A 24,152-nucleotide genomic window follows, 5' to 3' on the forward strand; every position below is an offset into this window, starting at 1 on the left:
GGGAAGAGACACAAGAACGAAGAGCAGAGGGAAGAGAAAGGAACACGATGTAAGACAACGCTTGCAAGCCGTGTCAGACACACACAAGTCAGGAGGCACCTGCTCTGCGGCCAGACCTCCGGCAGAGGAGAGGGGCATCGCTCCTGCCGCGGGCCTGGCTCCCGCCGCCCCAGCACGGGACTGAGAGCGACGGCCCTCGACGGCTCTGCGGGGAGCTGGGGGGCACTGCGGGGGGGGCCCGGCTGTCCCGAGGGCCTGTCTGCCTCTGCCCCGGGCTTCCCCCAGCAGCAGCATCCCAGCGCTTCCCCTCGCTCCTCCCTGGCTGCGCTGCTCGGGGGCTTCCTCTGGAAATCTCTACTGCAAAATACTACCTGCAAATCTCGCCAATCGGGATTACGATTGTCTATTACAGTTTCTAAAACTTTAACTACTTTACCTGGATCCTCCCTATGGTTTCCTGCCATTTCCTTCCAAGACCCTCAATCCATGGTGGAAAAAGGGACTTTCACATGCACTGCATTTCCGCTGGGTCCTCCAGCCTGTCTCCGGAGTGCTAGCAGAACCGCACCTCCTCTCCGAGGACGCCTTGCTACAGGGCTAGACAAATCATCCTCCCCATCAGGATCACTCTTCTCTGCAGGAGGGCGGTGGCGCCGCTTCCTCCTCTTCCCTTTCTCCGCCATCCCCGCCTCTGCCCCTTCTTCTCGGAGCTACCAGGAATTCTTCCTCTTCCTCCTCGGGATGTTCTCTCAGCTTTTTACACCTTTTCCCAATACTGCATGCAGAACAACAATGCTTTGCCATTCCTCTGTCTCCCCCGTTCTCTAAAACTAACACATTTCTCTCTTTTGCCATTAATCCACATTTTGTCCTACTCTTGCAATCATTTCGTAACTCAAAGAACATATCAGCATACGGTATTTCATCCCATTTTCCTTTCTGTCTATAGAGCAACATCAACTGTAAAATGGTATTATAAGTCCAAGCTCCATTTTTAGGCCATTTTTCCTGATCTTCCACAACGTCTATAACGGCCACCATTGATTACAATAAGTAAGTAATTGTCTACATGTTCGGGGATCACCTCCAAATGTATTCCAATGATTCAAAATACAGCCCAAAGGTGAATTTGTGGTGATCCCCCCTTCGGTAGTTGTTACATTTCCAATTTTTATAAAATACACAAACAATAACCCAAATAACAATGCCGCTTTTACAATTACCAAGATACCAATGACCCAAATAACAGTACCAAAAGTACCAAGATAACCAAGGAGTACTCCGTTACCCAAATCCTTGTACTCCGGTTGTCACTGTCCTAGTGCACAGGGATACCCAATATACCTCTTTTATACCAAGATACCAAGGAGTACTCCGTTACCAAACCCTCGTGCTCCGGTCGTCACCGTACTAGAGCACGGGGATACCCAAAATTAAGGCGCCTCCAATACACCACCGATCTGCACCCTAAGGTTGCGAGTTACTCTAGGAGGTCCCAAAAATATGGAAAGCAATGTCTTATAGAGATCTCGGTTAGAAAACTCCCCACACACCAGGGGATCGCAAGAGCGGAGTCCCCAGAGAAGTCCTCCGGTGCCAGCTGGAGTCCAATTTGCGATTCCCTCCGGCTGCGGCGGGCATCCAATCAAGATCCAGTCTGAAGTCAGTATCCCATCTGGGTTGCCAGAACTGTTGCTCGTTTCTCAGCAGACTCTCTAAGCATATACACAAAGTCGAGTTTAGGGAGTAGCCATTGCTTTATTCTGCGCAGGCTGCTCAGTGGACAAGTCCACAAACCAGGCACACCTCATTACTACACAGCCGACACTTCATACAGTTTGAGCTACGGTTATCAGGACATTTTACAACTCCATTCAGTCATCCTCTTTCCCATTGGTTCCTGCTACGTCTCATCTTCGTTTAACGTTACAGTATCCTCCTTTTCTGCTACGCATGCTCCATGGGGAAGGGGCTTTGGTTGTTAGGGGGGCTTCCCTGCTCCTGGATGGGTGCTTTACTATGCTAATTAGGAAAGTTCACCCATAGTTCAAGCAGTTTTCTTTGGTTTATCAGCTGTCTTTGTTCTCTTCAAGCTCATGTGAATGGATACTCCCTTATCTGGCTGACTTATGGTGTCATCTTGCTGCTTTCTTCAAGGCCTTGTTTTGTTAACTCTCTGTGAAAGACTGAGTAATGAGCTTCTTCCTGGAGCTGTGGGTGCTCAGCCAAGCATTATCTACAACAATTACACCTGGTTACATCCTCAGGTCTTTCAAATGGCATTTCTCACACAGATGCATCACTGGGAAGCCAAGCTCCAGTTGCTGCCTCGTGGCTTGCTCCGTGTTTGGAGGGTTCTGGATGTGGCAGTGGAGAAGGCTGCGAGGCCTCTCTGGTCGACCGCTGCCTGGGGGGGTTTGGCTGCTGCTAGAGCAATGCCTTGTGGTGCCCCGCTCTGCAGTGGGGTCTTTGGCGTTGCCCTTGCTGATCCCTTGGGCTCACAGGCAGTCCCAGGAGACAAAGTGTGACGCAAAGTGGCTGTTCTCTCTGTGGTGGAAAGCACTCGTGTTGGTGCCGGTTACGTGTGGGCAGCTCGCAAGGGGTTTGTGGAGTGCTTTTGGCCTGTGCAGGTGAGAGAGAAGCGTGGAGGGCAGGGGGAGATGTTCCTTGCGTGGACCATCACTCGGAGCCTCGCAGCAGTCGAGGGTCAGGTCAAGCCATGGTGTACGTGATGTGCCTGCCTGCTTGCAGAGCTGCTCGGTTTCTCTTCACAGTTTCACTGAACAGAGCAGGGGTTTGGGACCAAGGTCGTGCCCATGTGTGGCCAAGGCAAGGCGAGCTGCGGGTGCTCGACCTTTAGAGCTCTCGGCTCTTGCCTGGGGTGTGCAGACTTTGCTTCAGAGATGCCGGCATCTTCCTTAAGGTTTTTTTTTCTGGGGGGGGAGGGGCAGGGTTGAGGGGTTGGGGGGTGAAAAGAGTGAAAATGCCATTTCTTCCCAGCCTGCATGTTTCCGGTGAGTGCTGCAGCAGAGGGCTGGAAGGGAGCCAGGGGATTTTGTTCCCCTGCCAGCAGAAGGGAAGGTGCGTTCTTTTTGTCCCTCTCTTTAGCTCTGGAGAGTCAAGTCCCACCTGCAGCAGTGCTGCTGTTGCTGTGCACAGTGAGACCTGCAGCTAGAAAGCAAGAGCGCTGGACTCGGCCCGCACTATCCTGCAAGGCCAAGAGGAAGGAGAGGAGGAAGGGTGGTGCTTTGGGGCAGGGGCTTCCCTGAGGCCCAGCCAGACGTGTCCTACCTGCGGCTCACTCAGGTGTGCTGTGTTCTTGCTGCCCTGCCTGGAGGTGCTGTGCTGGGAGCAGAGGTGGTGCCTCAGCTTCTCCCTGGCTCAGCTCTGCCAGGCATGGGCGGCCAGCTGGCTGACGGGCAGGCCTGCCATGGCAAATGGTCTTGGAGCAGCCGGGAGCACGGGTGCTGGAGCAGGGCCCGTGCCTGCAGGAGCCCCTCTGGCAGGCAGGGTCCCCCTACTGCAGCATCCCCATCCTGCCGGCTGAGCCCCTGCAGAGGAGTGAGGGCTCGGGAGAGAGGCAGTGATGTGCTCAGGACATCTGTTTGCTCTTTTCAGCCAGCTTCCCTTACTTCAGACAAGGTGCCCTGCACCTCCTTGTCCTCAGCAGCCCTTCCTTATCCTCATGAGCATAGGGCAGGCAGAGTGATTTCAATGCTTCCTGAGCCACCTGTGTTCAGGGCTAGGAGCATGCTGGAGAAGTGCCTGTCAGCAACAACAGGGTTCACGCACCTGCAAGACTCCTCCGAGGTGTCATACAAACCATGGTTACGTGCCTGAGCAGCCTGACGGCTCGGTCCCAGGCCTGGCAGGACAGCAAAGGTAGACTACAGGTTGGTTTTGGTGTTTGCCTGGCGCCTGGTATGTGCAAGGGAACGTGCAGTGTGAGAGCCCCTGGGACCTGGTTCAGGGTCCTGCTTAAGGCCTGGTTCAGTGTAAAGGACAGGCCAAGTGGCAGGGAAGTGCTGAACATGCAGCTCCATAGCCCTACTGAGCCGAGATGAGGGAGGCAGTGAGGAAGAGCTGAACTCTTCGGCCCTGCTGGCTGGGCCATTGCAGAAACTGCTCCAGCTCGAACCTAAGGAGAGTGGGCCTGAACCTGGCGACTGATCTGAAGGGGAAAGACAACTGAGGTGAGTATGTGGGATAGGGGAAAACAGAGGGGAGGGGACGATGAAAGGGGTCAGTGGTGTGGAAGCAGCTGCTGGTGTTACTCTTGTCCGACTGAGGCCTGAGCCTGATCCCTGCAGTCTCTCCTCTGTTCTTAAACTCCTGTGGAAGAGTGTTTTCCTGTGTAACCTCACTCTCTCCCATGTGAGAGTGCTGCAAGGTCTCAGTGCCAGCAACAGGCCTGGTGGCCTGACAGAGCAGCTGGTGCTTTGCAGCAGAGACAAAGTGTGTGAGGATGTGTTGTGCTGTGCCGGGCTGCGGGGAAGAGCGGAGGGCTCCTGCCCCTTTCAGGGCGATGCTAGTTTGTTGCAGGGCTGCATTGTGCCCCTTGCCTTGGTCTCCCTAAAGAAATGACAGGCCCACGTGGTAAAGAAACAGGGCTGCTTCTTTGTGGAAAGCACAAAAGGCAAGGGGTGAAGGGAGAGCTTGGTGATGGGGCGGGATGTGCCTGCGGCATGCCGCTGTCCTGTGGGCAGGGCGAGATGCCAGCCAGGAGCCAGTGTGCCCAGCACAGGGAGCCAGTGTGTCCCAGCGGGCAGCAGCAGGGCATCAGGAGCAGAACGGTGCCACCTGTCCCACCCTCTCTGCATCCAGGAGCGCAGGGCTTGCAGCTTGGATCCTGATGGGGACTTTTTCCCTGGAGATGTCAGGATCAGGATGGTCTGTGTCGCCAGGGAACGCATGGCGGGTTGGCTGTCATTCTCGAGGGGCTGGAGGACTGAGAGAGAAAGCCACGGAGCAGAGCTCAGCCACCTGTCTCTGTAGAGAGCTCAGCCAGCCCCTCCATGCAGGGTCAGCCCCAGCCAGCTCTTCCCCTGGGGAGGAGGGAGCAGGTGGCACAAGTGGTTCAGCTGGAAGTTGCTGGGCAGGAATGTCCCAAATGCCCCCCAAATGCCCCTGTCCCCTCCACCCAGGCAGCCCAAGCCTTCCTTGCTTGGGGCAGGCCAGGGAATTGGAGCTCACTGCCCAGGCTCCTTCCTCCTCCCCGCCAGCCCCAGCTGATGCACCACTGTCCACGCTCACCCTTGCACATGTTCTGCAGCTTCTCCTCGCTCCAGGTCTTCACTTGCCTCCCGGCGAGCCCTAAGCGCACACCACGAAGGGGAGGGTGGGGAGAGGATGGAGCCAGACCCTTCCCGAGGTGCCTGGGGACAGGACGAGGGGCCACGACACAAGTGGCAGCAGGGAAAATTCCCAGCAGAGAGGGCCAAAAGCCTGTGAAGCCTGAGGGTGGTGCAACAGAGACAGAGCTTGACCCTGCCGGGCCCTGGGAAACCCCTGCTGGCCGCCTCCAGCTGCCAAGACCTCCAGAAGCCCCTTCCCACCCCAGCTGCTCTCTGACTCTGTGACTGCTTCAACGGCTTTCTCTCCAGACCTGCCTGGCTTCAGTGGCATTGCCTGCACTAGTCTTGCTATGGAGATTTGCCTGTAACAAGTAACAAAGGGGGAAAAAAAGCTTCCGAGGGTTTTATTTGAGCAAGAAAACGGCTGTCACCAACTAGGGTTGGTGTGGGCACAGGGGTGCTACGGGACACGATGGGGCAGCATTTTTGTAGCAGCCGGGACAGTCTCCGTCGCTCTGCCTCTCTGCTCTGTGCCAGCCCCCATCTCAGGGCACCTGCCTGGCACTGGCCTCCTGGTGCCGGTCCTCTCACTGCCCCATGGCACAGCTGCAGCAGAAAGCTCTGCGCAGAGCCCGAAGCACCGTCCTGAGCAGCGAGGGCCGTCGCCTGGGCGCTGCGGCGTCCGGGAGGGTGGTGATGCCTGTGGGGGAAGGAGAGGCGTGGGCGAGGGGCTGCGCGGGTGCAGGACCTGCCTGTCCCCACCACCAAGGCCTTTCCCGAGGGGTCATGGCCTCAGCAAGGCCAGCCCCCGAGTGCTTACTGCTGCCGGCCCTGGTGCCGCTCGCTGTGCTGGGACGGGCCCGCCGTGCCCAGAAGGGCTCTTGACTTGGGTACGTACCTGGGTCCACCTCTGGTGAGTGCCTGAAGATAGGGGATGACTTCTCCTCCTCTTTGGGCTCAGAGGCAACCTGCATGGGGAGAGCAAGCCCACACACCGTGTGCCATCAGCTGGCGATGCTCAGGACACTGGTGCCCCGGGATGGATGTGCGGAAGGGTTTAGGGTTGTGGGATGCTGCCAAGAGCTGTGAGTCCCAAGGGAAGGGACCTGCGGGTGGCACAGAGACGGGATAAGGCTTGTTGTGGGGCTGTAGCAGCAGGGCTGGGCTGGGGGCTGTGACGGGCAGGGGGGAACAGAGGTGGCCGGGTGGGTGGCAGAAGGGGGCTGGCTCGCTGGGTGTGGGAGGGGGCTGCTGCTGGGGTCACCCCTTCCCTCCTCGCTCTGCATCCAGGCCCCAGGGCTGACCGCAGTGCAGGCGTTGGAGGGGACGTCAGCCCTGGGCCTTGGGCACTAGGAAACGGAGAGCACCAGGCAGCTCCCCCATGGCAGATATCGCAGAGGGCAAAGGCCTCAGGGTGACAGCTTGGCACCATGGGCAGGGGGGTCCCACAGGACGGGGCAGCTCTCTGCACCCACCCTGCACACCCCAGACACAGCTCACACAGCAGACCCCTTTGATGGTGGAGACCAATGATGTGCTCCTTGCTCACCTGGGGAGGAGGGCCTCCACACAAGGCAGAAGCCACTGCTTTTCTTTCCTCGGGCAGTGGTGCTTCGAGAGGCAGGCTGATGCTCTCCTCGCAAGGGCCTCCAGCCAAGGGACAGGCCTCTGGCACAGCTTCTTCCAATGCCTTGCTGGCCACCTCCTTGTCTCACATCAGCCAGTGCACGATCTTTAGTTCCTCCAGCACCTCAGGTGTGCTGCAACCTTGGGTGGCCTTTCCGGTCCCTGCAGCATCCGCAGGTTGCAATAAGTTGAAGGAAGAGCCCGGTGGGGCTGGGGCTGCTTCCTCATTCCCTGGGGGAAAGCTGGCGACATCCAGAGATCACCACAAACGGCCGGATGCGGGCTGGGGAAGCTCCGGGGAAGGAGCGGCCCCGGCAGGGCAGAGGGGCTGCGTGGGGCAGGGCTGCTCCCGGCTCCGCTGCCCCCAGCACACTTCCCCCGGGGCTTCTCCGCAGGCAGCTCCGGGCAGGGCCGGCCCCGGAGGGAAGGAGCTTCCCTCGCTCGCGGCTTTCAGCTCCCGCCGCCGGGCTGGGGCCGAGGCAGAAGGGGCCGCCGGCAGAAGGGGCGCCGACGCGGGCGGCTCCCGGGCCGCAGGGGCCCCGGCCGGGCTGGGCCTTCCCCAGCAGCTGCTGGCAGACAGCCGGGCCGGGCCGGGCTCCGGCTGCCCCCGCGCCCGCCCCCCGCTGCTCGCTCTCCCCAGCCCCGGCCCCGGCCCGCGGCCCTCGGCCCCGGCGCAGCAGCTCCCGCCGCTCCGGCTCCAGGCTCCGGGCGGCCCCGGCCCCGCCAGACGCTGCCCCGCGCGGCACCACCCGCCTCTCGGCCCCGCCCTGCCCGCAGGCCCCGCCCACCCCTCCACCCCTCCTCTGCACCAGCGCGCATGCTCCGATCTGACCCCGCCCCCTCAGGCCCCACCCCACCCCTCCTTTCACAGCCCCGCCCCTCAGCTCCCCTCCCTTCCCAGCCCCTCAGCTCCCTTGCAGAGCATGCGCACTGCCACCCCCCGCCTCTCCCGTCCCACCCCAGGAGGCCCCGCCCCACCACCCAGGAGCCAATGGGGGAGCGTGGGGTGGGCGGGACTTTGGGGCTGGAGGCGTCACTTCCGGAGTGGGGGGCGGGGCTGGGGGTGCTGCAGCTGCCGGTGCTGGAGGCTGAGGAGCTGCCGTGTGCGGGGCCGGGGACAGAGGGCTGGGGACAGAGCAGGGCCTCGGCGGAGGGGAGTGTGTGTGGAGCGAGACACCTCGTGTGGGAGCTGCCGTTCTTGCGGCGGGTGTGAGGGGGAAAGGGAAGGGGCGGCCCCGAGCGGGCGCTGTCCTCGCCGGGCCGAGGAGCAGGCCGGGAGCGCGGCCTGGCGGGGGGAGCGTTGTCAGGGGACTCACGGGTCAGGGCCCGGGTTTCCCGGGTGTTTCCAGCATTCCTCGACACCGCTGTCCTTATTGCTTTCATCGCTTGGTGAAACCCCAGTTGTAAAGGCAGAGCGTCACCCTCTCATCGAGGTGGGTGTTGCTGTTGGAGATGGAGGCATCTAAGTATAGCTGCGTTTTTCCTTGCTTCTGCCTTGTGTCCATTCGTGCTCCCTGCCTCTGGCTGCTTTAGCAAATCTGAGCTTTCCTCGTTTATTACTGAATTATGTAGAGAAAATGGCTCCTCCTGGGTGATCAAACTACATCTGACCCCGAAGGGTTTGAGAAAGGACAGGGCAGCACTATCGCGGATGGTGAGTGCTCTCCTAAACCTGGAGCAGGATGTGCTTCTGTTCAAGAGTGGGTGTTGTTACTGTAGCCAGGTATTTAAGCGGTAGTTATCCCTGAAGGTCACACTGGGAAGGTTGAGTTGTACTTTGTGTCTGCTGGAAGGCTGCTGCTGGCAAGTTGTGCCTGAAGACAGCTCCACTGAAACTAACGTTGTGCTAAAGGTTGACCTGGAGGACACAGAGATGTTTTGCCTTCCTGAGTTTTACCTTCTGAAATGTGAGCAAGTACTGAATGAGAATGCTTTTTTACAGGAATAGATTTGCATTTGCCATCTCCCCCCCCTCCCAATATTTTGTGCTTGATTTTGGTCGTATATTGCGAGCAAACATCGTGTGCTCTGTGAAGGATATCATTTCTGTTGTAGGAAGTTTGGGTGTACCTGACACAAAAGGGGAGATGGTCCAATAGCGGTGGCACTAGCTTGGTGGGAGGATGAGAGTTGAGAAGAAGGGATTTGGTTGAAGAAAGACTGAAGAATTCTTCCAGTGTTTTCTAATTACTTTCAAAAAGACTAGGAAGAAACTTTAGAAACCACCTTCAGTTCCTGTTCCTGAAGCAGAAGTATTTGCCAGACTCCCTCTTTGTATCAGCTGACAAACTCTGTCCCCTGACTGCTGCCTCCTGCCTGGTGAGGAAGTGTGCAGCTGAGAATTGGTTGTGAGACCTAGTTCCTGAGCATTACTTTAGCCGGATGTTATTTAAGTGGGTGCCTGTGAGTTTCTTTTCTGTCTTTTATTTCGTGTCCTACGTGGGCTTGTCTTTTTCTGGAGCTTCCAGAAGGTAGTGATTTGTGTGTTTGCTTGTGACCTTAGATGGCTTAGTACTCTTTAGTCTCTTTGTTTCCTTGAGGAAGGAGGCAGGCTTTACGTCTAGGCCGGGGTGGTATGTTGTTGCTGGTAACAGCCAGAAACGTTGGGTGCGAGAAGGGGGTGTTAGTGGGAGGCATGTGAGAAAGAGGCCGAAGTCGCAGTGGTGGGAGTCACAGCTGTGTGTGAGCAGTCTGCTGCCTGGTTGAGGTGTGTGGGGTGTTGCTGAGATGCTGCCGCGGTGGCAGGAGGTGCTGCTGGAGAGACCGTGCCATGTGTGTGGGGGAGATGATCGGGCGAGGTGCTGGGAGGGGAGAACTCAGGACCTGATGCGTAGCGTTGGGAGTCTGGGTGCTGTGCAGGGAAGTCGGTCTGTGTGAGACGTGTGTGTGGCTGCCCAGCCCCGTTCTGCCTGTTCTTTCCTCAGCATCGAGGCACGGGTGGAGGACCCTGGGCAGACTGAGGCAAGGGAGAGAACATCAGGAGTTGTACGTTTTCCAAGTAATTAGTATGCCTTATTGTTTTTGGGTGTTGTGTCCCTAGGAAAACTCTGGTTCTTCTCCTAAATCATTGTTACTGAAATGGTGAGGCTTTTCATTCATGATGTTGTCTGTGCTGAGTGACTGTGACAGGATACACTATTTCTCCTGCCAGTGGTTGAGATCCCATGTCAGCAGAGTGACCTGGACTCCAGGTGGTGTTCTCTGGTTGTGTGCCTCTGCCCATGGGCAGCAGCGAGAGTGTTTCAGCTGAAAGTCTCCAGTCTTTTGGTTGAGGATGTCTAAATCAGCTGGAGCTTTTTTGCTAATATAGCTTGTTATGGGAACAGTTTGACCCGAGGTTTCCAAGGAGCAGAGTCTCACACACGTATAGCAGCAAAATGAATGATTCATGTAAATGACAGTACAGCATAGTGACAGCTCGAGCTGGGTGCCTCTGGGAAGGGACCCCGAACAAAGAAATTCTGGGGTAATTATACCCTTTACAGTTTTATTTCCCTGCCTGCCAGGGAAGGTCTCCTCCAGTCGTCTTTACTGAGTCAGTGGTCCCTCTCCTTCTGACTGGTGTCCCTCTCCTTCTGACTGGTGTCCCTCTCCTTCTGACTGGTGTCCCTCTCCTTCTGACTGGTGTCTCTCTCCTTCTGACTGGTGTCTCTCTCCTTCTGTCTGATCTAGGCCTTTATCCCAGGCTGGCTGCCATGTCCTTGTTTCCCACAGTCCCTTCCCTTCTGGAAGGTCAACCACAACCCAGGTGCATCCCATCTTGTCCCCTGCATTCTACTTTGTATCCTCACTAGCTAGTTTTGTATTTGTATTAGCTGATTGTAATCTGTTTTGCAGTTACCTGGTGGGCAAAGTCACATCATCAGCAATGTTTCTGGAGTTCACTGACAGTTGGGCCTTGAGGCCTGCCGGCTTCATCTACTTCGGGCACTAATACTAAGCAAGAGTCAGACTTGGGCTAAGCTGAAGCTAAATCAGTTACAGTTCTCTTCTCTAACAAGCTTCTGTCGGGATCTATGGAATTAAGCAAGCTCTTTCTGGAAAGAACGACAACAAACCCCAAAACCCTGTCAGCTAGTTCTTGGCTGAAGTGGCTTTGTAAGGTTTTTGTGAAAGTGAAGATGCATGTTACAAGTGAATGAGAGAGCCTTTGGTGTGCCAGTGACTTGCTTAGGCGTAGGCGGAAGTCTGTTCTCCTAGGGGTGACCTTTGTAGCGTCTGGCTTTTTGCAGTAATGCCAGTTAATCAATTCCTTGTGCACCCTTAGGTGCCCTTTAGTTAACTGAATGTAGAGTTTAGACAAGACTCTTAAAGAATCCCTTTGTAACTATGTCTTTGCTTTGTTTTGGTGTGCTTTGTTTTCTTTTGTTTTGTTTGTAATGATGGCAGAATGTTCAAATTAAGGAAGCAAATTGCACCATTTCTGGACAAGCTCAGTTCCATTGTTTACATCAAGGTCGTTTCTTTTACGAAGCTTCACTAGAAAGTTGAAGGCATGTATCTTTTGAAGGTGTTTTGAACTGTGTCCTGCAGAGAGGTCAGGTTACATGGGTTTGCTGACAAACAAGTTTCTTCTCTAGCCATCAGCTTGTTCAAATGTCATGTGTATAAACTTACTGTTGTCCCTATGGGTTTTTTTTTCCAGCTTGTTCCTGAAATAAGAGGTCCCAAGTCCTTTTTTTAATATGCCTGTCACATTCTTATGCCAACATAGGAGTTTTGTAATTATTTTAGAGGAGGTCCAGGAATTTGGGGAAAGCTTGTTTTGTGTTGCAAAACGACAAGCTCTGCTTGTGACCTGCGACCAGCACATGTCATAAGACAACGACTAATGAGGGCAAGTGTGGAATCTTGGACTTGAAACTCTAGCCAGTTGCTTGCTTCATTTCTGAGAAACTTTCACATGCTGTTTGAAGGGCCTGTTTGCCAGAGTTCAGACTTTTTGTACTCAGGCAGGTAGTGTTAGGAAGTTGTCTGCATTATCACCGAGACCCATGCATTTAATTGTCCCTGAAAGTTGACTGGTGGTTTTTCTCTTATCACTTTCCCATCTGTCAGTGCAGGTATCAAGGGAGGTGAAACTTGGGGCCCAGAGTGGTCTCAGAGAAAGGATCTGATCGGGTACAGAGTCTCTATTACCATCCTGGATTGAATGGCTTTAAAGCACAATGAGCGTGGGATACCGTGGGTGTCGGTTGTAGGTCTGCCCCTTGAAAAGGTGGATCTTTGGTGACAGTGAAGATATGAGTTTTTGGAGGAAAAGGGATGTATATGAGGAGACCTTCAATGTCTGTGTGTTTTCTTGATCTTCAGAGCCTGTGTTGTTTTAATGGGGACTCCTTCCCAAATGGGGACAGTCTCCTGACTAGCCTCTAAACTGCAAGTGAACATCTTGAAGACGTCCATTTGTAGTTCAGTGTGCTGGTGTTTAGTTTGAGTGGGCTAGCTCTGCGTGGATGCAGATATGGTTGCAAATGTTCATGTTTTCCCTTGCAGGTTAGCACCTAACTATTGCTCCCCAATAGGTCACCAAGCACTTTACAGAGGAGGAGCTGGTGGCTTCCCCATCTTCCAGCTAGTGAAACTGATGCAGAGAAAGGAAAGGGCTTCTGCCAGGTTTAGGTGGAAGAAAGTGGGGAAGGACGCCAGCTCTCCCTGCTCTCCCAGTCTTGCTGCTGCAGAAGAGTGGTGCTGCAAGCTGACGGGATGTTTTCCCTTGTTCATGTGTGCAGCAGAGGTGGTAGCCAGATTCAGCTCTTCAAAAAGCCTTTCTTAACCGGGAGGTGGCTTCTTCACAATTGAATGTGACAACATGGAAACCGCCCATTTCTGCCTTTCTCTCTACTTCTCTCAGGCATTACAGAGCAGCAGAAAATGCTTGTGACCAGGATCAACCAGTGAAGCAAGCCAGTGCAGGGGTAAGCTTGTGTTGTTTCTTATTTCTTTTTTAGGGAAAGCTGATTGACTGTTTTCAACCAGAAATACCTGCACTCTTCCTTGTATGCTGTTGAGTGAAGAATGCTCTCATGCCAGGTGTTATTCCCAGGGGAAGGGGGAGCATTCTTCAACAAATGGCACTTTCCCAGAGGTCTCGTGCTGTCATGTATTTTGTTTCTACGCCATTGTGAATATTCTGCACTCTCTCTTCTGGTTGCGTGGGAAGAAAAAGCAGTATTTAGGAGGCATGACTTATCCCACTTCATCTGGGCAACAGAAAACAGTCTAAAGAAGAATCCGGTCTCTTTGTGGACCATCATCTTTCCTCCAGATGAAGTCCCCTTGGCCACTGGGAAAATGAGGAAGAGGGTGGTTTATCAGAGGTGCTCTGCACAAGTGAATCAGAAAGCAATAAATTTCCTTCAGGAAGGCTCTCTGCATTGGCCACAGGGGAAGTGCAGAAGAACAGCTTAGACTCTGCACCTTTCTGCAAGGTGTATACAATTGTCGGAGACTGATAGCACCCCCTCCGTTCTTTAGCTCTTTGCAGTTATCACTTCTGTTTGTCATTCCCCATCAGAGCTGCCATTCCAGCTCTAGAAGTGGGGCTCAGCATGCTTTCACTCAGGACAAGTTCTGTCCAGTTTCCCTTCACGCAGTGCTTGGATAGAGCAAAGAAATAGATAAGAACTCAGTTTTGCAAAGCCAAAAGCTTGGGCCAAATTGTTCCGTTCTTGCTCAGAAATGCAGCAGCTGCGGTCTCATCCTGGGCATCATCTTGTTCTGGTTCCAAGTGTGGTTAACATACTGCGCGTTGCCCACACAGGAGAGACAGTTTAGTACTCCTCTTCAGTGCATCATAGGGAGTGTGATCTCCTTGTAGTTCCATGCGCTTATTAGAGAGTCACACTGCTCTCTGCTCATACGGGACACTTGAGGAACAATACTGCAACTCCAAAAGTGCCTGGCAGGTCCTGCCTCTGGCTCCTGCCTGCTGCACAGTGTAAGCCTTGGCAGGTAACTCAGTGTTCTCTCACGCGTCAGTTGTGTGGCATTTGGGGAAAAAGCCAGAAGTGGCTGCCTTCGAAAAGACTGGAAGGATCAAGTAGGTGGGTGTGGGATATGAAGGTCCTGATGCCCCCCGAAAGAAGGAAATAGGAATACAGAGGTAACAAAGGTGAATATGTTCCACCTAATTGCAGTTGTCAGAGCGTCTAAAGCTTAGGTGTGAGCTTAATCTAAGCTGAGGTCTGAGCTGAGACATAATCTCTGAATCAGGCAGCTAATTCCCCTGCACTAGGCCCCTGGCTGTACAAAAGCTTTGAAGACTGTTGTCTGTTTTAAGCTTTGTTTTGTCATAGACCAGGACTATGGCTGGGAAGTCAATGGTTGGAGCTTTGCTGTGGGAGCTAAGAAGATTGTTCCTACTTTCCATCAAGCTGGAGAGGAGTGGTGAACAGCCTCTCTGCGAAGGATAGTGCCATGTCATACCCAGCAGCACAGTTTCAAAGGTAGCTTCCCTTTGATGTTTTTCCCATCTGTGCAGGTATTGTACTTCTGCCAGCCCCAGGTCTCACTCGCCTGAGTGCTCCGGGGGCCTCACCTGCTCTACGACAAAGTCTGAGTTGTGTTTGGGGGCAAATCCTGGGGCTGTCATTGCTGGGCAGTATGATCTTAAAAACACTGTCCTCTCTCCTTTTATTTCCCCCAGCTCCAAGCCCAAAAACTAGACGTGCAGACTTGGGAGGCTTCTGGGCAACTGATAAATTGCTGGACCAGCCGTGCCACTTTACCAGCAGCTGTTTCTTTCTTCCTTTACAGGAATGATCTTCTCAATTTTGTAGATTCCGCTGTCTTCAGGGCTCATGTTTTGAAGTTCTTCAGGGTAAAATGTCTCCTTGATGGTTTTGTGACTGTAGTTTATTAAACAGGACACGGGTATCTGAGCCCTTCTCACAGCTCCTACCATACAGCTCACAAGCTACATTTCCTTACTCCACCGTGTCCCTGCCCTTGCCTGCTAGCTGGGGAGGTGGCTCTGTGGGAGGAAGTTCATGTGTCTGTGGCAGAATCTGAAGCCCTCACAGCAAAGCATTTTCTCCAGCTCTAAAATCTTGTTTCTTTTTTTCTTTTTTTCTTCTTTTTTTTTTTTTTTTTTTTTTTGGCAGGGAGGTGGAGGGTTTGGGCAGAAAAGGTGTTCTGTGTCCTTGGAAAAATGAAGACCCCAGGAAGAGGCTCTGCCTTGGCTAAACTGAGGTGTTTGAAGTGCAGAGAGCCACAGGTTGGAGTGCCCTTGCCATCCCTGAAGAGAATAAGTTGGTTTTCCAGTGGGATGCAATTCATCCTGAGGAAGATGCCTAGGAGGAGATTCAGTGCAGAGAGCTGGACACCTAACTGTGGGTGCTGGTGCGGAGGTACCTCCCCGTGAGCTGGGTAGTAATCTCACCTGGAAATGTACTCAGTGCAGAGGAGTGGGGAGTAATTCCAGAGACCAGCCTTCCATTGCTTCAGCAGCTATCGAGTGCCATTTTACATTTCCTAGGATGTCCAACCTGTTATCTAGCTGTTGCAGCAGGTGGTGAACCTGCTTCCGTTCAGGGATAAGGGGAGCAGGAGTTGTGTAGTGTGGCTTGTGATTTATGCTGAAGAGGCACCACTGAAACAGTGGGACTTGGGGGCTGGGGATCAGTTTTTTGCTCTCACATGGGGTTTCTGGTGAAGATGTTGGGTCCCAACAAATGGGGTCAGGTTTCAGGGGTCCTGCAGGCTAGGCCTGAGGAATATGTATGTCAGCACTGCGAAGCAGTGCTCGAGAATGGAGGATGATGTGGGGAGAGTTACACAGGGCTGGGGCAGCAGGGATGTGTCGACTGCACTGAAGCAAACCATTAAAGCTGTGTGTGTCTGTGTGTGTCATTAATGGAAGAGCCGCCACACATCAAAAGTGCTACTTGAGGGCAGAGCCGTTTGTCCCTTTCATCTTCCTGCAAGCGATGCCTGTGATGCTTTGGTCTAATCAGTGCCTGGGGAGGGACATGGATTTCCGGCACCAGCTCCATCTCTAACAGCCCTCAGCAAGCCCCGTTAAACCTCCAAGACACTTTATTCCCGTGATTTCACTTCACACTGTGTGACTTTCCCCTGGGAGCTTGTAAGAGTGTGGGAACCACAGTGAGCTTGTCATTGCCTCTAATCTGCAGGGTGGCTAGTAGGAGAACTTAAGAGTGTTGTTAAGTACAAAGTTTTTAATGAGCACGTGATGTAATCTGGTTTCATTTGTTTCTCATGTTTAAGCCTAACAAAGTTATGCTAATGTGTTTCAAATGAACTTCATGAATGTCCTTTTCCAGTGGCGATCTAGTGCTATCCCATGTAATATGTGTGGGACAGTGGGACGTCTGTTATGAAATGTAGCCTTCCAGGGTGCACTGATGTCCCAGAATTTCAGGCCTTCCTCTTCCTGCTGGTTCTAGTTGTCTGCATGATGATTCTCCTTGGGAATATCCACGTTTTTGTGCTGGTGACTGCGGAGCAGCATTCCTGTTCCTTTCAATCCTGCCAGGGATAGGGTGTGTTAGTATGCTATTCATGAGATTGGGAACCCCTTCTGCCACAGAAAGACAGAAGGCTTTCTCAGCCATCTCCTTCCACCTCACTGTAGTAAAAATTTTCTGCAGCAGCCTGGTGACTGTGTATCTCTTACCAAAACCCAGCACCCTGACAAACCCTAGCAAAGGGTTCTCTGTCTTTTACACAGCCCTGCCTCTTCTAATCAAGATGCTCAGGTTGCCATTGGTAATCCCATCCCCAGCCGGCTCTTTTTAATCTTTCATATCATAATGGAAAAGATGCATTTAAACATGCATGCACGCATTTGTCTGAATGTGTGTCTTCAGTCCAAGAAAGATAAGGTTAAGTGAGCTGCACAAAGTAGATGCATTCAGGAGATAGACTCCCAACCTGAGCAGATTGCTGTCACCTGATCTGAGAAATAGCAAGCTGAGATGTAATATTTTCCTGTTGCAATGTAGCTTTGGAACAAATACTGTGTTTAGGCTAGCTGGGAAGCAGGTACATGAAGTGTATTCACAATTACAGCAGAAACAAATCAGCGCCAGGTGCGTCACAAGTGCTGGGCTCAGCACTGGGGAAGGAGCCTAGCGCAGTCCCCCCATGTCCCTCTGAGGCCCACTGCCACCACGCAGGCAGCAGCACAGCCTTGGTGCCAGGAGCTGGGCGAGCACAGCCAGGCTTCTATGTGACACGGCCCTTGGGAGAAGGAGCAACCTGGAGTGTGCCAGTGCTGGGCCTGTCTCACTGCAGGCTGCATAGGGGCTAGTCCCTGCCCTCACAGTGCTTGCTTACCAGGGGACCTGTGTCATCGGTAACTGCCAACCCTGGTCCATCCCTGTCCTGTGAGCAGTGTAGGGGATTGACAGGCTCGGGAAAGGGACAGGAGTGTCTGGGAAGCTCTCACAGCCCTGTGTACACTTGATGGCTGCAATATGCAGGCTCTCACCTTCTTGGCTTCCTTGGTCAGGTAGTGACCTCTCAGTTTTCTCCTTTTTTCTCCTACTTCAGGGCAGTAGCCCATTGCCCCAAAGGGAGCCCAAAGGAGGGAGGCTGCAAAAGCCTACAAGGGCAACAGATGCCTTGGTTGTGGGGTTCCCCACCTCAGATGTGAGCTGGCTGGCACGCGGGGCTGAAGACCACGCTGGCGCACAGCCTTTGTGGCCCAGCCTTTTCCCAGAGTGTCGTGGGGCCCCAGCTGAAAAGGCAGGCGCTCCTTTTGGGAAGGGCTGCATGCAGCACACACCTGCCCCAAGCCTGAGGTGAAGGGGGCATCTCCGTGAGGCGGTGGGGAAGTGGAGGAAGGATGGGTCTGGTTGGTGGGGCTGTGAGAGAAGCAAAGATGGTCTCCTCCTCTTCCCATGCCATGGCTGCTCTGATGAGCATTTTCGGGGGCAGGAGCTCAACCCTCAACCTCACACTGTGCTCCCCCTGGAGCCCACCACCTATGCCCACGAGCAGAGCCCTGACAAAGCCCTTCCCGCCAACGTCTGTGGTCTCAGCTGTGTGCTTAGCTGGTACCTGAGCACCGATGCCACTGCTTGCTGTGTCCTGCTCTGTGTGGGCGTCCGACAGGGCTCTCCTGGCCCTCTTCTGAGCCTGAAAAAGAAAAGGAATTATTTGCAGGGCAAGGGATGAAGCCAGCCCTAGTCCTGGAGAAGGGGTGAGGATCCCCCCTGCCCGGCCTACTCCTCCATGCAAGACTCTGGGCATCAATCGCATCAACAATCGCAATCGTGTTGGGTTGAAGGGAACCTCTTTCTCAGCTCCCAGTCTGTTGCTTCCAGAACTGCAGGCATCCAGCGGAACATGCCGCATACTGAGCCATGCTCAGCCTTGTCCTGTCTCTTGGTTAGCAAGGTCTAAAAAGGCCTAAGCCCAGATTTGGCCTACAGATACTCAGAGGCTCCTTCCAGAAAGACCTCCCTGACCCTGACCAGGAGCAGTGCACAGCATCTTTCCTGGGAAATGCACAGGCACTTTGCCATCCCTGCCCATCACATCTCACTGACTGGGCTACTATTAAGGTGCTGTGAGTCCCGCAGAGCCTTCTGTGCCTCCAACACCCTGACACAGGCTCCTAGATGTCGGTGCAAGCACTACCTCTGAGTCCCATCAGGCTGGAAGCATTGTGGGACCCACTGTGCCTTGGTTGGGCGCCCCTTGTTCAGCTCCACCAGGAAAGAGGCCCTGGTGCCATTTCCTGGGCCAGGAGTGCGGCAGAGCTGCCAGCATGCTGTGCTGCCCTGCCTGAGGCCTCACCGGCTCTGTATCCTCCTCTGCAAACGGCCATCTACGCTGCTTGTGCCTAGGAAGCCTCCATGGCGTCCTCATGGCTGTACTGGCAGGTTGTCTGTGCACTGCCTGCAAAGAGAGGAAGGCCAAATTATCAGGGAGAATCACCAGCTGTCAAGGTGCTGTGGCCACCGCACAGCCTTATGGGCCTCCAACACCCCAACACGGGCTTCTACATGTCCCTGCACACACTGGCTCCGAGCCCCAGCACGCTGCCAATGTGCTGGCACCCTCTGCACCCCGCTTGGCCACCTCTCCTTCAGATCCACAGCAAAGGGGCCCTGCTCCCACTTCCTGCCACAGCAGTGGCACGCAGCTGCCACCACACTCTGCCACCCTGGCCCCAGCCCTCACCAGCTCTGCTCTCTCCTGGGCAGAAGGCCTTCCCGGGCGCTGCTTTTTCAGGACCCTCCGTGCTTTCTCCCTGGCCACGCTCCCAGCTTGCTTCTGCACCACCTGCAAAGCCACCAAGGGCACATTGTCACCGAGCATCACCAGCAGATCGAGGGCAAGGGGCTGCTGCATCCTCAGCACCACTGTGGGCACATGACAAGCCCCACACAGGAAGTGCCACACCTTCGGGACGGGCGCTTGCTGCTCAGGCTGCATGCCTTTTCCAGAGGCCTGCCCATTTTTCCTGTGTGCCTGGAAAACCTGCACCGAGGAACCCATGGCCACAACCTGCACAAGCTCCGTGTGCACACAGAGCAGCACACGGCTGAGCATGTGGGGGTTAGGAATGGCACTTACGTCCTTGCTGCTGGGTGCGGAGACTGGGACCAAATGTGGGACACTTTCCGGGCTCTACAAGAGAAGACATTGGTGGGACAGGCGCTCAAAAGGAGCCTTCTTTGGCCCTTTGGCATGCAGCTGCCACGCACAACATGCCTAGCCCACCTCAAGGCACCCAAATCCTTCAGGCAAGAGTCACAAGCCAAGAGCCCAAGAGCCCCGACCCCTTTGCCCTGACTCCCACCACAAAGGGCTCCCACCCACGGCCCTGCTTGGCCCTCACCTCGGGCCTCTGCCGCCTGCCTGCTCCCAAGTAGCCCCCCTGCAAAGCCTTGCGAGCACAACAGATGCCTTGCCTGAGGGGCTCCCTGCATCACAGGGCAGCTGGCTGGCAGCACGCGGGGCTGAAGACCATGCTGGCGCACAGCCTTGGCACCACCTTTCCCCAGAGTGCCTAATGGGGGCCCCAGCTGCACGTCCAGGCCCCAGCTGCAAAGGCAGCTGCTCCTTTCGGGAAGGCCTGCATGCACCACACGCCTGCCCCAAGCCTGCGGCCAAGCTGCCGTCTCAGGGAGCCAGTGGGAAAGCGGGGGAATCATGGGTCTGCTTGGTGGAGCCGGGAGAGAAGCAAACATGGGCTCCTTCTCTGCCCACACCAGGGCTGCTGGGCTCAGGAGCATTTTCAGGGGCAGCAGCTCAACCTCACACTGCCCTCCCCCAGCAGACCACCACCTCTGCCCACCAACAGAGCCCCAACAAAGCCCTTCCTCACAACCTCTCGCACCTCAGCTCCCTCCTTAGCTCATACCTGAGCACCGAGGACGCCACTGCTGCTCGCCGCCTCCTGCTCTCTCGGCGGGTCCGAGGCAGCTGTGCTGGCCCTCTCCACAGCCTTACAAAGGAATGGAGGCCTTTGCAGCGCAACGCAGCACGCCAGCCCTACTCCTGGCCAACGTGGTGCCAAGCAGCAACAGCGCCCCTCTGCTCAGCAGCCTCCCACCTCGCCTCACTCCCTTCGCAAGGGCCCACAAGGGACCACGCACCACAGCCAGCCCACTCCTCTGCTCCCACGCCAACTACAGCCTCTCTCTCTTCCCTTCCCTCCACACCAACTTGGCAGCTTTTGCCCTGCACCTTCCCACCACAAGCAGTGTCTTCCCCGCGGTGCCGAGCGCCCTCGCAGGTGCCAGTAAACTGTTCCTGGCACCATCACTGCCACCCCTGGCCCACCCATCTGGCCCACCTCCCCACAACCCACTTGCCCTCCTCTCCCCACACACCCACACACCAGCCTCTCTCCCACCTCCCTCCTCCCACCATGGCACCCATGCCCCCACCGACACTGCCGCTCCCTCCTCCTGCTGCCTGCCACCCACCAACACTTCCAGCACCGCCTGCTTGCCCACCGCACAACAACCCGCCCCAGTGCCCTTAGCAGCCCCCCGCCCCTACTCCTCCAGGCAACACCCCTCCTGGCCATCAAGTGCACCGAGGGGCAAAGAGGGGCTTGGCGGTGCTGCGCTCAAGGCAGCCCCGCTCTCACCTCCCTGCCTCTTCCCTCCACAACTCCACTAGCAGCGCCTCAGCCCACATTTGCCCTACGCCTACTCAAAGGCTCCTCTCTCAAAGACCTCCCGCACCCCCACCACCACCACTTGCCCCACCTGGCAAACTCCTACAGCCGCTGCCCCAGCCTTGCCTCTCCCAGCCCCTCCCACGGCCGCGGCACAGCCCTCAAGGTGCTGTGGCCACCGCACAGCCTTCTGGGCCTCCAGCACCCCCACACAGCCTTCTACAGCTCCCTGCACACACCAGCTCCAAGCCCCATCATGCTGCCAAAGTGCTGGCACCCACTGGGCCCGCCTTCTGCACCTCTCCTTCACACCCCACAGCAAAGGGGCCCTGCTCCCACCTCCTGCCACAGCACAGGCACACAGCTGTCACCACACTCTGCCCTGCCCTGGCCCCAGCCCTCACCACCTCTGCTGGCTCCGGTGTCGTGGAAGGCCTTCCCAGGCGCTGCTTTCTCAGCAGCCGCTGCACTTTCTCCCTCGCCATGCCTGCAGCTTTCTTCTGTGCCGCCTGCAAAGCCACCAAGGACACATTGCCATGGAGCATTAGCAGCAGAGCAAGGGCAACATGCTCCTGCATCCTCAGCATCACTGCTGACACACGACCAGCCCCGCACAGCAGATGGATGCTCAGGACGGGCACTTGCTGCTCAGGCTGCATGCGTGGCCCCTCCCTACCTGCCTACGCCTCATGCTCCTCCTGCCAACGGGTCCCACCACGGCCACCCAACACAGCCGCCCTCCTACGCTCACCACCATGCCCACCTCTCCCCACACACATACCCTTTGCCACCACCTGACAGCAAACCTCCTCTTCCCCTACCCGCTCCAACACTCCCACCCGCCTACCACCAACTCCTCCTCGCCCACTTGCCGCCACCCACCACAACACGACCCTACTCCCACCTCCACCCTCCCAGCCTCACCCTCCAAACGGCTGAGTCCCCACAGCACCAACAGCCTCGCCACTTCACCCCCAAACACAGCCCTTCCCCATGCCCATGCAGCACTCGCCCACTGCCATCTCTACTCTTGCCTCCTGCCCGCCCTCTCACACGCACACCAGGGGCCCACAGCCTGCACTTTTCACCCTCTTTTCCACAGGCCGGCCTCTTTTTTCTGTGGGCCTAGAAATCCTGCACCGAGCAACCCATGGGCACACCCTGGACAAGCTCCGTGTGCAAAGACAGCAGCACCCGGGTGAGCATATGGGGCTTAGGAGTGGCACTTACGTCCTTGCTGCTGGGTGCGGAGACTGGGACCGGTGGTGGCACAGTTTCCAGGCTCTACAAGAGAAGAAATTGGCGGCACAGGCACTCAGAAGGAGCCTTCTGCGGCCCTTTGGGCGACATTGGCACGCAGCTCCCATGCACAACAGGCCTCGAGGCACCCAAATCCTTCAGGCAAGAGTCACAAGCCAAGAGCCCGAGAGCCCCGACTCCTTTGCCCTGACTCCCACCACAAAGGGCTCCCACCCACTGCCCTGCTTGGCCCTCGCCTCGGGCCTCTGCCACCTGCCTGCTCCCAAGTAGCCCCCCGCAAAGCCTTACAAGGACAACAGATGCCTTGGCTGGGAGGCTCCCTGCATCACAGGGCAGCTGCCTGGCACGTGGGGCTGAAGACCACACTGGCGCACAGCCTTGGCACCACCTTTCCCCAGAGTGCCTAATGGGGGCCCCAGCTGCACGGCCAGGCCCCAGCTGCAAAGGCAGCTGCTCCTTTCAGGAAGGCCTGCATGCACCACACGCCTGCCCCAAGCCTGCGGCCAAGCTGCCGTCTCGGGGAGCCAGTGGGCAAGCGGGGTAATCATGGGCCTGCTTGGTGGAGCCGGGAGAGAAGCAAAGATGGTCTCCTTCTCTGCCCACGCCAGGGCTGCTGGGCTCAGGAGCATTTTCGGGGGCAGCAGCTCAACTTCACACCGTCCTCCCCCAGCAGACCACCACCTCTGCCCACCAACAGAGCCCCAACAAAGCCCTTCCTCACAACCTCTCGCGCCTCAGATCGCTCCTTAGCTCATACCTGAGCACCCATGCCGCCGCTGCTGCTCGCCGCCTCCTGCTGTCTCCCGGGCTCCGAGGCGGCCGTGCTGGCCCTCTCCACAGCCTGACAAAGCAAAGGAGGCCTTTGCAGCCCAACGCAGCACGCCAGCCCTACTCCTGGCCCACGTGGTGCCAAGCAGCAACAGCGCCCCTCTGCTCAGCAGCCTCCCACCTCACCTCGCTCCCTTCGCAAGGGCCCACAAGGGAGCCCGCACCACAGCCAGCCCACCCCTCTGCTCCCACGCCAACTACAGCCTCTCTCTCTTCCCTTCGCTCCACACCAACTTGGCAGCTTTTGCCCTGCACCCTCCCACCGCATGCAAGTGTCTTCCCCGCGGTGCCGAGCACTCTCGCAGGTGCCAGGCACCTGGCGCTGCCACCGCCACTGCCGCCCCTGGCCCACCCATCGGGCCCACCTCCCCGCAACCCACTCGCCCTCCTTTCCCCACACACCCATACACCAGCCTCGCTCCCGCCTCCCTCCTCCCACCATGGCACCCATGCCCCCGCCGACACTGCCGCTCCCTCCTCCTGCTGCCTGCCACCCACCACCACTTCCAGCACCGCCTGCTTGCCCACCGCACAACAACCCGCCCCAGTGCCCTTAGCAGCCCCCCGGCCTAGTCCTCCATGAGACACCCCTCCTGGCCATCAAGCGCACCCAGGGCCAAAGGGGCTGTTGGCGGTGCTGCAATCAAGGCAGCCCCGCTCTCACCTCCCAGCCTCTTCCCTCCACAACTCCACTAGCAACGTCTTGAGGCCGTCTCCGCCCACATTTACCCTACGCATGCTCACAGGCTCCTTCCTCAAACACCTCCCGCACCCCCACCACTAGCACTGCACACCAGCCTTCCTGGAAAACTCCTACAACCACTGCCCCATCCTTGCCTGGCCCGGCCCCTCCCACTGCCCCGGCACAGGCCATCAAGGTGCTGTGGCCACCGCTCAGCCTTCTGGGCCTCCAGCACCCCCACACGGCCTTCTACAGCTCCCTGCACACACTAGCTCCGAGCCCCAGCACGCTGCCAATGTGCTGGCACCCTCTGGGCCCGCCTTCTGCACCTCTCCTTTCGATCCAACAGGAGAGG

At 56.3% G+C, this 24,152-nt stretch overlaps 3 long non-coding RNA genes across 5 annotated transcripts in view; 1 reads left to right on the forward strand and 2 right to left on the reverse strand.

Annotated features, from left to right (window-relative positions):
• Positions 1 to 24,152, reverse strand: part of LOC138063491 (uncharacterized) — a 224,207-nt gene that overhangs the window by 159,266 nt on the left and 40,789 nt on the right. The window lies entirely within an intron of this gene.
• LOC138063487 (uncharacterized) lies at positions 8,306 to 15,602 on the forward strand. Of its 3 annotated transcripts, XR_011137065.1 has the most exons (5): positions 12,353 to 12,657; positions 12,775 to 12,838; positions 14,219 to 14,368; positions 14,679 to 14,742; positions 15,026 to 15,602. It is a non-coding gene; the product is annotated as an uncharacterized lncRNA (long non-coding RNA). The 3 variants fall into 3 exon arrangements; XR_011137064.1 differs by lacking the exons at positions 12,353 to 12,657; positions 15,026 to 15,602 and adding an exon at positions 8,306 to 8,353 and having other exon boundaries at positions 14,679 to 15,020; XR_011137063.1 differs by lacking the exon at positions 15,026 to 15,602 and having other exon boundaries at positions 14,679 to 15,020.
• Positions 17,949 to 19,172, reverse strand: LOC138063499 (uncharacterized). Its single transcript, XR_011137078.1, has 3 exons — positions 19,077 to 19,172; positions 18,690 to 18,791; positions 17,949 to 18,026 (listed from the first exon to the last, which is right to left on the reverse strand). It is a non-coding gene; the product is annotated as an uncharacterized lncRNA (long non-coding RNA).

Source organism: Struthio camelus, chromosome 32, assembly GCF_040807025.1.
Source record: "Struthio camelus isolate bStrCam1 chromosome 32, bStrCam1.hap1, whole genome shotgun sequence".
In the NCBI taxonomy this organism is placed as follows: Eukaryota; Metazoa; Chordata; class Aves; order Struthioniformes; family Struthionidae; genus Struthio; species Struthio camelus.